Here is a 13,631-nt window from a genome sequence, read left to right on the forward strand (position 1 = left end):
ATATGTATAACTGATTCACTTTGTTATAAAGCAGAAACTCACACACCACTGTAAAGCAATTATACTCCAATAAAGATGTTAAAAAAAAAAGGTAAAGATTAAAGAGAATCTTAAGAGCAGCAAGGTAAAAACAACCTGTTATATACAAGGGAACCCCTCTAAGACTATCAGCAGATTTCTCAGCAAAAACTTTGTAGGCCAGGAGGAAGCAGCATGATATTTTCAAAGTAATAAAAGGAAAACAACTCTCAACCAAGAATACTCTACCCAGCAAGGCTATCATTCAAAATTGAAAGAGAGACAAAGAGTTTTTCAGACAAACAAAAGCTAAAGGAGTTCATCCCACTAAACCAGCAATTGAAAAGAAAGGGCACTAATTAGTAACAAGAAAACATAAACTTAAAACTCACACTGGTAAAAGTAAATATATAGTAAAGGTAATGGATTAATCGCTTATAAAACTAGTGTGAAGGTTAAAAGTCAAAAGTAGTAAAAATAACTATAACTACAATAACTAGTTAAGGGATACACAAATAAAAGGATGTACAATGTGACATCAAAAACATAAAAATTGGGATGGGAGGAGTAAAAATGTAGAGTTTTATAATTCATTCAAACTTAACTTGCTATCAACTTAAAATAGACTCTTGTATATATAGGCTGCTATATGTGAGACTCGTGGTAACCCCAAAGTAAAAACCTATAGTAGGCACACAAAAGATAATGGGAAAGAATCTAAGCATAACACCGCAGAAAGTCATCAAACCACAAGGGAAGAAGCAAGAGAAAAAGAAAAAACAAAAATGAACTACCAAAACAGCCAGAAAACATGTAAAACAATGGCAATAACTACATACCTATCAACAATTACTTTAAATATAGATGGACTATATTCTCCGATCAAAAGACATAGAGTGGCTAAGTGGATAAAAAAACAAGACCATCTATATTCTGCCTACAAGAAACGCACTTCAGATGTAAGTACCCAAACAGATTGAAGGTGAAGGGACAGAAAGTAAAGGGAAGATGTGTTTCATGCAAATGGTTACCAAAAGAAACCTGGGATAGCTATCCTTATATCAGAAAAATAGACTTTAAAAAAAGAATATAGTAAAAGACAAAGATGGGCACTACATAACAATAAAGAGGCCAATTCAACAAGAAGATATAACATTTGTAAATATCTATGCACCCAACGTAGGATCACCTAAATATATATGGACAATATTAACAGTCCTAAAGGGAGAAATTGACAACAACACAATAATAGTAACAGACTTTAATACCCTACTTACATCAATGGATAGATCATCCAGACAGAAAATCAATAAGAAAGCATTGGCCTTAAATGATACTTTAGACCAGATGGAGATATGTATATATAGATATAGACATAGATACAGATATAGAGCATTCCATCCAAAAGCAGCATAATACACATTATTCTCAAATGCACATGGAACATTCTCCAGGATAGATCATATGCTAGTCCACAAAACAAGTCTCAATAAATTTAAGAAGATTGAAATCATATGAAGCATTTTTTCCAATGACAATGGTATGAAATGAGAAATCAATTATAAGAAAAAAACTGGAAAAATCACAAATACGTGGAGATTAAACAACATGCTCCTGAACAACAAGTGGGTCAACAAAAAACTTGAAGGAAAAATCAAAAAAATGCCTTGAGACAAACAAAAATGGAAACACAACATACCAAAATCTATGGGTTGCAGCAAAACATTTCTAAAAGGGAAGCTCATAACATAACAATACAGGCCTAGTTCAAGAAACAAGAAAAATCTCAAATAAACAATCTAACTTTATACCTAAAGGAACTAGAAAAAGAAGAACAAATAAAGCCCAAAGTTAGTAGAAGGAAGGAAAAAATAAAGATCAGTGCAAAAATAACTGAAATAGAGATTAATAGATATACATACAACGTAAGAGCACACAAAGGTTGAAAGCAAAAGCATGGAAAAAGACATATCAGGCAAATACTAGCCAAAAGATAGCTCTTGTAGCAATATTAATATCACCTAAAATTAGGGTAACTATATATAATTTATTATATAAACCAGCATACCTTTGAGAATAAAAGGTATTATTAAGAATTACAACAGGAAAAGAGAAATAAACCAAGACTTCTTAGGCAAATCAGGATTTATGGTCAGTCATACAATACAAAATAAATCAAAAAGTATTATTAAGGATGAGGAAGGTATCTAAAAATGATAATTCCCCAAGAAGTTGTGAAGCAAAAAGTGATAGAAATATAGGAGAAACTGATCATACCCACCTTCACAGTGGAATATTTCAATACAACATTCTCAATCAATGATAGGTCAAGTAAATGACCAACAACAAAAAAATCTTCAAGAATGTAAAAGATTTAATCATCTAAAAATAAAGAGAGAGCTACACATCCAAAACTTAAAGAAAACATTTTGTTAAGCATACATGAAACATTTACAAAAACTGATCGTATACTAGGTCACAGAGAAACCCTAAACAAATTTCAAAGAATAGATATCACACAAACCAGATCTTCTAACCACATGCAACTGAGATAGAAGCTAACATAAACAAAAATAGTTGCATATTTGCTGGTGGGGGTATAAACTGATATAAGAGCATTGGAGGAAAGTTTGGTATGTCCTCCTGAAGGTAGAAATTCTCATCAACAGTTTCGCTTTTAGAAACATACTTGAAACTCTTGCATCTGTAAAACCAGCAAAAATATACAAGAATGTTTAGAGCGGGACTGCTCTCAATAATAAACACCTGGAAACAACACAAATACTCAAGGAAAAATGGGAAAATAGATTATGGTTGGGTTCATTTTCTCCTGCTGCATAACAAATTAGCACAAACTTAGCGGCTTAAAACAGTACCCATTTACGGTCTCAAAGTTCTGTAGGTCAGTAGTCAGGACATACCGTGGCTGGGTTCTCTGCTCAGAGTCTCACCAGGCTGGATCAAGGTGTTGGACAGGGCAGCCATTCCATCCGAGGCTGGCGTCCACTTCCAAGCTCACTGGTTGTTGGCAAACTTCAGGTCCTAGTGAAAGAACATATTATGGAATTGAAAAGTGTATTCTCTCTAGGGCAGGCGAAGCCCTTGGGTTCCAGATAGCACCAAAGAGGCAGTGACTGATTTCTTCAGGACAAACTCGTCACCCCGGAAACCTTCCCAAATTAAGTAGAAATTATCATTTGTTCTTAGAAACGCCTTGTCTGAACATATCTGGGGAGATCGCCTGGCACCTCTGCCCACTCAGACCTCAGGCTTCCCGGTTTTCTGTTGCCTGCCCCTCCCAAGTGCTGCTGGGTCCTTTGCACCAGCCTCTAAACACACTCAGGGCTCTCCCACTTGCGGGAGAAAATGGGTAAGAATGAAGCAGGACCTCTCTCCTCCCTACACCCCACACGTGCAACAGTAGCGCCCTCCAATGTTTTCCCAGCAAAACTTCCTGCAAACAAGTCCCCTACGTTCTTGGTCTCAGTGCTCAGCCCATGCGTTCGCCCTCCCAGCTGGACAACACGTGTGCCCCACCAGGTCACAGGCAACTGCTCAGCCCTTAACTCTCCTGACATTTTGGTGCCCTTTGACTCTGGACCACTTCCTCCATGCATCCTTTTCCCTTGGCCGCTGCAACAGCTCTCTGCTTTTTCTGTCACTTCCCTGACCCTCCTTTCCTGTCTCATCCACAGGCTCATTTTCCTCTGCTGTTCTGTACATGTTGAGGTCGCTTGTGGCTCTGTCCTCACATCCCTGGGCCCTGCTCCCTAATCTTTCTGGAGTAGCTCATCTGCTCTCACAGTGTCAGTTGCCATTTGCACACTGCTGGTCTCCAAATCCTTCCTTGCAGCCGAAATCTTCTTCACTCTGGGTGCATAGAACCAATTCCCTCCTGGAAACTTCTTCAAGGACCTCCATACTTCCAACTCTCTCTGCCCCAAACTGTCATCTCTCCCTCTTCTTAAGAGGGCATTAATACCATCAAGAGGGCTCATAGCGTTTGTCTTGGAGTTTCTTACAGCTTTCCATCTGTGGACACGGACTGAATTCTCCCTGGGTCATTGCTTCCCGGGGATGCACGGGGACCTAGGTTTGAGTCCAAGGACCTTGATCTGCCCTTGCCAGCCTCCTATGAGCCACCTGCCTTTTTGGGCTACTCCCGTAGAAAAGCAGGGTCTCCTGGGAATCCAACAGCTTTCTATGCACAGAGTTCTCCCAAGAGATGGTCATGGGCCATTGGGAGACTTGGGGTACGAGAGAAAACAATGAGGTTTAGGGGTTTTTTTTACAAATCAACCAATATTTATGTAGTCATCACTCACTAGATGATACTTATTAATGTATACGCAAAATTAATTCATTGCCACAATACTAAGTCTCAAGAGACTTCAGGAGTCACATGGTCTATCAGGCATGTTCTAGATGAGAAAGTTGTCTCAAATCCCCTCATTTACTTTTTTCTTTCCTTTCAAGCCCTGGTGGCACCCATTTCTCAAGCAAGTTTGGGGGATGATCTCGACTGCATTCAACTGCAGTGGCCACAAGGCCCTGGTACATACCCCACAAGGTGAGGGTATGGGTAGAGCCAAGGTAAAGGGCAACGCTGGCTTAAAAAGCGGGGGAAAGAGGAAGGAAATGAGTCATTCTGAGAATCAGAAATGGGGAAAGAGAGTCATGTGCCTGTGGCTTAGTCCCTTAGTTGAGGTTGGGGTTATGGGGGCAGCCACTCTTCATCGCTCACAGGGGCTTGAGGTGCCAAGGCTGCAATGCCCTGAACTGCTATTAGTAGAGACAGCTTGCAGCTGAGTTGAAAGAAGCAGCTCCTCGCCGCTCCTTTACCCCACTTGCCTGGGCTAAGGAGGGCAGCTGCACAAAGAGAGGCTAAATGTGGTCAAACTACAGTTTGGGGTTTCTCAGTCAGAGACTCAGGGAAGGAGCTGACTCCACCATTGTCACACATGCAAGTTTGAGGGAGAACTCATAGATTACCATGAGCACAGCACGTAGAATCTTAGCCTGGAGCCACCAAGTGTAAGTTAGAGCTAAGCCTCTGACCTCAGAAGTAAACTTGATCAATGAGCTGTTCATGCCAGAGTTGAGACCAGAGGCAGTTCTTGGACTCCTAATTTGGCATTCTTTCCACTGAACTCCCCCCACCCTCAGGAGCGTAGAGAGGTGTAGGGGTGTGGATTTTACGAAGGGAAGGGTCAAACCCCTATCAGTACTCTCTTCAGTCCAGAGGCATTCCTTCACAGGTCCCCTCCCGTTATGAAGTCTTTGATATATGAGAGTATTGTCCACACACTCATTTTCAGCAGATGACTTTGCCCCATACTTCCTGCAAAAAGCAAAAGTTGTCAGACACTCTCGTATCTTTTGCCTCCAAATCTACCCTCTCTCTGCCTTCCTTTCTCCTGTTACAAAAGGTAAAACATCCCCTCTACCTAAGACCAGCCCCCCCAGTGTTCCTGGATTCCCCCGCTCCTATCTCAACAATTTCACTCTTGCCTTTATCTTCTCTCTTCCCCATTATCAATTTACCACTCTCTATAGGACCATTCTCAATAGACTGTGAACATGCATAGTAATCTCCCATCTTAAAAATACCCATCCCTTAAAACAACGAGATACCACTACACACCTATTAGAATGGCTAAAATGCAAAACACTGACAGCACTGACTGCTGGTGAGGATGTGAACAAGAGAGAACTCTCATTCCTTGCTGATGGAAATGCAAAATGGTGTGGCCACTTTGGAAGACCATTTGGTAGTTTCTTACACAAATAAATATAACTCTTAAAATATAATCCAGCAATTGCACTCTTTGACATTTACCCATGAATTGAAAACATTCACACAAAAACCTGCACGTGGATTTTTAAAAATTAATTAATTAATTTATGTTTGGCTGTGTTGGGTCTTCATTGCTGCACCTGCACCTGGGCTTTCTCTAGCTGCGGCAAGCGGGGGCTACTCTTTGTTGCGGTGTGCGGGTTGCTCATTGTGGTGGTTTCTCTTGTTGCAGAGCACGGGCTCTAGGCGTGCAGGCCTCAGTAGTTGTGGCACGTGGGTTCAGTAGTTGTGGTGCACGAGCTTAGTTGCTCCATGGCACGCGGGATCTTCCCGGACCGGTGATCGAACCTGTGTCCCCTGCATTGGCAGGTAGATTCTTAACCACTGCACCACCAGGGAAATCCAACATGGATGTTTACAGCAGCTTTATTCATAATGGCCAAAACTTGGAAGCAACCAAAATGTCTTTCAATAGATGAATGGATAAATTGTCGTACATCCATACAATGGAATATTACTCAGCACTAAAAAGAAAGGTACTATCAAGTCACAAAAAGACATGGAGAAACCTTAAAGGAATATTGCTAAGTAAAAGAAGCCAATCTGAAATGTCTATGTACTGTATGATTCCAACTATATGTCTTGCTAGAAAAAGCAAAAGTATGGAGATCGTAAAAAGATCAGTGGTTGCCAGGGGCTAAGGAGGAGAAAATGAGCAATAAATAGATGCAGCACGGGGCATTTTTAGAAACTAACTCTGTGTGATACTGTAATGGTGAGTACATGACATTATACGTTTGTTAAAACTCATAGAATGTATAGCATGAAGAGTGAACCCTAATGTAAACGAGGCACTTTAGTTAATAACAATGTATCCACATTGGCTCAGCAATTGTAACAAATGTACCACACTATTACAAGAGATTAATAGAGGAAACTGGAGGGAGGGGTAAGATGGGAACTCTCTGTACTTTCCACGCAATTTTTCTATAAATCTAAAACTGCCTTTAAAAATTAAGTCTATTAATTAAAACTTAAAAATATTCAATGGCCCATGAATACCCATGGCCCACCTTGGCTCCCGCCCCTTTCCTCTGCTCAGTCACAACAAAACTTCTTCAAAGTTGTTTCCTCTCCTTTCTCACCTCCCATTTTTGTTCCTAACCCTCTCTCCCTGTGTCGGTTTCCTACTGCTGCTATAAGAAATTAGTACAATCTCAGCCGCTTAAAACAAATTTATTATCTTACAGTTTTGGAGGTCAGCCCTAAAATCAAGATGGCAGCAGGGCTGTGTCTTCTGGAGACTGTAGGGGAAGGTCCGTGTCCTTGCCTTTTCTAGCTTCTGAAGGCCACCAGCGTCCACTCACTGGCTCACGGCTCCTATCCTCTGTCTTCAAGGACAGCATCTTCCAATGTCTGGCCTCTCCTTCTGTCCTCACATCTTCTTTCTCTGACTCTGATCCTCCTGCCTCCCTTTTATATAGGCCTCATTATTACCCTAAGCCCACCCAAATAATCCAAGATAATCCGCCCTTCTCAAGAGCTTTAATCACATCTGCCAAGTCCCTTTTACCACGTTAGTTAACATAGCCACAGATTCTGGGGATCAGGATGCAGACATCTTCGGGAGCCATTATTCAGCCTCTTCTCTAACTGGGCTCCACTGAGACAGCTCTTATCAAGAGATAACCGGCAGCCTCTGAGTGGCAAAGCCCTGGTCACTAGTTAGTCTTACTTAAGCCCTCAACACATTCAACAGAAGTGATCAAGAAATTCTCTTCTCTCAGCTTCCATGACATCCAGCCTCTTGGTTTCCTCCCAACTACACTGACCATGTATGACTTTGTTTGCTTTTTTTTTTTGCCTTGCTTCCCTCCTGACCATCTAAACATTGGTGAGATCCAGGGCCCCGGTCCTCATCTGTCTTCTCCATCTATTCTTTAGGTGACCCCACACAACTGATTATTTAACATTTCAGCGCTATGCTGATGATGTGCAAATTTATAATTCCAGTTCATACCTTTCCACAAAGACCCAAAATTGCATTACCTCACTGCTTCCTTCTTGGTACATCTTCAATAAAATTTTACTCTTAAACAATCACGAACTTACAGAAAAGGTGAACTACAGTACAGAGACCTTTATCTCTGAACCATTTCCTGGTGCCCCCATCACCCCTAAATACTTTTGTGTTTATTTCCTACAAACAAGAACACACTTCTATATAAACTACAATACAGCCTCACAATCAGACACTCCACTTTGATACATGAGTACGGTCTAATCCTCTGACCCTCTTCAAGTGTCACTGGTCATGCTCTCTCTGATTAAAAGGATCCGTCTCAAAGTCACAGATTCCATATAGTTGTCATGTCTCTTTAGTTTCCTTTAGTCTTGAATGATTCCTCAGACTTTGACCATCACAACTTAACCTCCGTGACTTTAGGAGACTAGCGGCCAGAGATTTTGGAGAATGTCTCTCTCTCTGGTTACACACATTTGACAGAAGTGTCACAGATGTGGTATCGCTCCCTGTCGAGTGGTGTGGAATTTTACTTTGTTCCATCGTTGATGGTGTTCTATTGCATTGTTTGGTTAAGACGACCTCTGCCAGTATTTGCCACTGTAAAGCTACTCTGGTCCCCTTTGTAATTAGTAACTATTTTTGTAGCCCCACCCTCTAGGAACTCTTGGCTTCAGACTTCTCATAGCTCAGATCTCAGCGCAGATGTCCTCAGCTGAGAAAGGCCCTCCCAGACCAGCCAGGCACCCTCCAGCTCACCACCTGTTGTTTTGTCTTCATGTCACTCTGCAGTTATCTTGTTTATTTATAGTTTGTACCACTATCACCCCAACCTCCCCACCCATTGGAACATAAGCTCCAGAGGACAGCAGGAACTTGGCTTGTGTCATATACTCTACTCACTCCAAAATCTACAAGAGTGCTTGGCATGGGTGGGTATTCAATGAATGTTTCTGAATGAATGAACAAATGTGTATTTTTAAAAATATAGTAGACTTTATTTATGGGAAAATAGAGCATATAGTACAGAGATTTCCCACAGGCCACTTCTCCTCTGTGCAGTTTCCCCTATCTTTAACATCTTGGGCTAGTGTGGTACCTTTGTATCAATTGATGAGCCAATATTGATACATTAATATTAACCAAATGCTGTAATAGTTTGTAGAATAGAATTCACTGTTTGTGTTATACAGTTCTATGGGTTTTGATGAATGCATGATGTCATGTATCACCTAGTCTGATAATTCCAGATTCTTTGTCACATCTCAGTCTTGTTCTCAAGCTTACTCTGTCTCTTCAGATTGTGTTTTTCCTGCTTTTGTTTTCCTTATACTTTTTGTAGAAAGTTGGACATGATGTATCAGATAACAGGAGCTGAGATACATAATCTTTTACTGTGAAGTGTCATGTTTATCTGGTTAAGAGTCAGTCTGTGTTTAATGCTTGCTGCCCCTGTAGGTGTCAGAGGCTTTGATTTCTTCCAGTATCTTCATTTATTGTCTTCCCTGTTGCCTCTGGGTTTCCCTAGAAACTCTCTCTTAAAGAGACTTGTAATCCACTGGATTCTTATGGGTGTGGTGGAAGGTTTTGTGGAGAGGAAACATTCAATAATCTTAAAATTAAATTTCAGGTTTGTTTTTTCTTTTTAATGAGCCTGAACCTCTGGACTGTGACCCTCAGAGGAGTTTCTTAGCCTCTGTCCCTCTGTTTTTCCTCCCCTTATGACAGGAAGGTTTGAGGGGGCTGAGTTGTCTAATTGCCTTTGAGCTGGGTCACAGTAGACTTGGCTAAAATAATTCCCCTGAAAGCAGACTTTTTTTCCTTTTTTTTTAAACAGAACACTTTTAGTGTATTTCAGATGGTTACTTTTCACCTCCCTCTGGCTAAACAGGAAGGAAGCTTTCTCTTCCCTCTGGTGGGGCACCTGTGAAAACAGCTCAAGAAAGTAGGAGGACCCGGCTAAGACTGGGCCCCCAGGAGTTTTGGGGGGTTTTTTTGTTTTGTTTTTTTGCAATTTAGAGAAAAAATTTATTGAAGATCTGAAAAACAATTTCTAAAAGATTGACTTTTCCAGAAAAGGTAGCTACACAATGCATTGCATCTATCATGTTAAAATGTGCATTAGACACAAATAACAAAAACCATGAAACAAGCCACCATTCTCTGACAATCTGAGCAAAGATAAAATGCCTAAGGAACAACATAGATGACTTGCAAAGGATGGGGTCTTTACTGTAAGCACCATTAAAAAAGGGGGGAGCACAAACGATGCGTGTGTTCAGTTATACACACTGAACTGAACCTTAGGCACTAGGAATCAGAGCATTTTGTCATATAGTATTAACACACATTATAAAAGTGTGTAGTGCCAAAGGAACAAAACCACCATTCAAAAGCAGCTTTGTCAACTAAGCAATAAAACACTCTACAGTATGTCTCTCTGTTGTCCATCATTGAATACGCTGGTAGCAACTTTGAAATAAAAAAAAAAAGAAAGAAAAGAAAAGAAAAAAGGAGCTGTCACCCCTTTTATTTGCTGTTTAAAATCAAACAGAAAACAAACATCACTTCTGTTATACGCTAACATTTCCAAAGTACATCATTTGTACAAGAGAAGCACTAAGAAACAAAAATGTGTTTACAGAGATCCAAACACGAGTGAGTATAAGCGCCTCACACAGCCTTCCAATGGTACTCAGGAGAAGCCACTTCATAATCACTGGCACTAAACAAAGTTGCAGAGTTCTGTGCCAGGTGTTTTAGGAAATCATGAAGATAATTCAGTAATAAAGCAAGGCTCAGGGCTTCCCTGGTGGCGCAGTGGTTGAGAATCCGCCTGCTGATGCAGGAGACACGGGTTCGTGCCCCGGTCCGGGAAGGTCCCACATGCCGCGGAGCAACTAAGCCCGTGAGCCATGGCCGCTAGGCCTGTGCGTCCGGAGCCTGTGCTCCACAACGGGAGAGGCCACAACAGTGAGAGGCCCGCAAAAAAAAAAAAAAAAAAAAAGCAAGGCTCTTCTCATCCAGAGGTGTATAGGCCAACATTGCTCCCATACGTACAAATAATCTCAGCAGATGTGGCACTCCGTACACCAGGGACACAGGCATATCAGGGTGACCTGCGAGGATTTCAGCATACTGTGGTCTCTCAAATTTGTAGAGTAGCTGGGTGCCCAAGATTGCACTGAAGTATTCCTTTATCCCTACCACAATTTCATTAACAGCATACTCATTATCTGTGTTTCCTCGAGACTTCTCATAATTGGCAAAATCCTCTAGAATGGAATCCACATTCTTCTTGGCAGGAAGATAAAAGAGCTGTTTTTGCCGGGTAATTAAGTCGCAGTCATCAACAAGCCATGGGTTTAGTTCTTCAGGAATCTTTAACTTCAACTCTGTTCATGAATGTTTCCTCATTTTCAACAGTGGGATCTCCTTGGGCCCTTTTCTTGTAGGAGGTTGAGGTGTCTCACTGGTGCTACCACCATCTCCATTTCCAGGTGTTTTCTGTTTGTTCTTTTTTGTTTTCACTTCCACATTTTTCTGTTGCAGACCAGAACTCTTCTTTCCAGGGGCAGCCCCTCTCATCTTCCCCTCTGCCTACTGCTCCCGACTGGCTTTCTGAAGTTCTTGTCGTTTCTGCAAATTGGTGTCTGCGTATTTGAGTACTCTGCTTTTTCTGGAACCCATTCATCCCAATTTTTATTCCAACCACTGTAATGTATAAAGTATTTCACCTGTTTATCCTTTATGGCCACCTTTACACACTTAGCTTCATAAAGAAGAGGTCCATGGAAGCACAGCACTCTCTCACCCTCCTGGAATTTCGGCTTCCGGTCCTGCTTCGGCACCAATTTTAAGTGATTGGCCGCCCCCTCCTCCTTCTCCCACCACCCCCGACTACTGCCCCCTACTCTCTACCCCGCCCAGCTCCACGTCAGACACGCCTTCAGGCAGCGCCAGCTCTACATCCAGGCCGATTTTTCCCCGGGAGTTTTTAACTATCAAGCTAGTCCATGCTCAGCCTCCAGCAGTAAGTCAAGCACGGTTTGTTTTCCTATTTTCTGAGGCTTCTGCCCTTTGTCCATTGACTCTCTGCATTTGCCCGTCTCTCCAGTTTTGGTGGCTGCAGTTTGCCCTGTGACCTCAATTCACTAATGGATCTAAGAAGAGTTGATTTTTCCATTGGTTCAGCTTTTCTCTTGTGAAGGGTGGAGTGACAAATTCTAAACTCTTTACCTGTGGGGGTGGACAGCATTTGGTTTTTGTTTTTAAATTTTTGGCCGTGTTGGGTCTTTGTTGCTGCACGCGGGCTTTCTCTAGTTGCAGAGAGCAGGGGCTACTCTGTTGAGGTCCGCGGGCTTCTCATTGCAGTGGCTTCTCTTGCTGCCGAGCATGGGCTGTAGGCGCACAGGCTTCAGTAGTTGTGGCACTCAGGCTCAGTAGTTGTGGCACACAGGCTCTAGAGCACACGCACAGTAGTTGTGGCGCACGGACTTAGATGCTCCACGGCATATCTTCCCGGACCAGGGCTCAAACCCGTGTCCCCTGCATTGGCAGGTGGATTCTTGACCTCTGCGCCACCAGGGAAGTCCAGCGTTTGTTTTTAAACAAATCTTTTCCCGGATTGTATAAGTAAAAATTTTTACCTAGAAAATTTAGAAAGTAAAAAGAAAAAAATAATCATATATAATCACCCAACCTTCAATTAGTCATAGTTAACATTTTGATATATTTTTAGTTGTAATATGTGCATATGTCTTTATAAAAAGGTACATGCAATTTTGTATTGGCTTTCCTCCACTTTCAGAGACTATTTCTGCATCTTCAACTGCTGCTGAAAATATTTTCAATGTTGAATGTCTTTTGTGAGGACCAAGGCCCCATGATGATTTCCCTTCAGGTTTTATGGGTCTGGTGGGAATTCTGCTCTTCTTGAAGACTAAGGGTAACATGTGAAGCAGTTCGACATCCTCTTAGGATCATCTCTGTGCCTTTTGTACAGAGGGGCAACAGCAAATGTTAGTTAATTTCATGGATGCAAATGTTCTTTTTTAACATCTACAAAAAGTGTGAAACAACCTACTCCTCCCTTGACAGAACTGAAAGTGAAACTGAATTCTCAGAATTATCTAGATGGTTAGTTGTTTTTTTTCTTCTCCTCCTTCAAAAGGATCTTAACATGTACATTTCAGTAGCTTTAATGTTTAAAATATACATACATTTGGGACTTCCCTGGTGGTCCAGTGGTTAAGAATCCGCCCTTCCATTTCTGGGGGCACGGTTCCAACCATGGTTGGGGAACTAGCATCCTGCATCTGGCATGCCCCTGGGCATGACCAAAAAATAAATAGAAATAAATTTTTTAAAATTTACATACATTTTACTGAAAACTACCTCATGTTCTATTTTGGAAATTGATGGGATATAAATGATAGGTAAACAAAATAATGAGGGACTGTCTTTCCTCTCTACCTACCCCCAAAGATATCAGTGGAGGACTGGGCAACCAGGAGCGCAGAGGAAAGACCCACAGAGAAGGGGGGAGGGAGCCAATATTTACCATATTTACAAAGTTCTGCTTGAGCCTGGAACTATACCAAGCCTTTACAACTCAACGATAGTAATTTTTATCCTTGTTTTATTGACTGGAGCATTATGATCTGAGCATTTTGTGGAACTAGTAAAGGGGGGGGTGCAGGAGAGAGCCCGTTCGGTCTTTCGTTCATTCATTCATTCAACACATTTTTATTGGGTGGCTTAGATGTGCTAGGCATTGTTCTGACAGGCACT

At 41.6% G+C, this 13,631-nt stretch overlaps 1 pseudogene; it reads right to left on the minus strand.

Moving 5' to 3' along the window:
• Nucleotides 1-10,511: 10,511 nt before the first annotated feature.
• On the minus strand, nt 10,512-11,445 carry LOC131756916 (mortality factor 4-like protein 1; annotated as a pseudogene).
• Between the last annotated feature and the right edge of the window lie 2,186 nt (nt 11,446-13,631).

This window comes from Kogia breviceps, chromosome 5 (assembly GCF_026419965.1).
Source record: "Kogia breviceps isolate mKogBre1 chromosome 5, mKogBre1 haplotype 1, whole genome shotgun sequence".
NCBI classification, from domain to species: Eukaryota; Metazoa; Chordata; class Mammalia; order Artiodactyla; family Physeteridae; genus Kogia; species Kogia breviceps.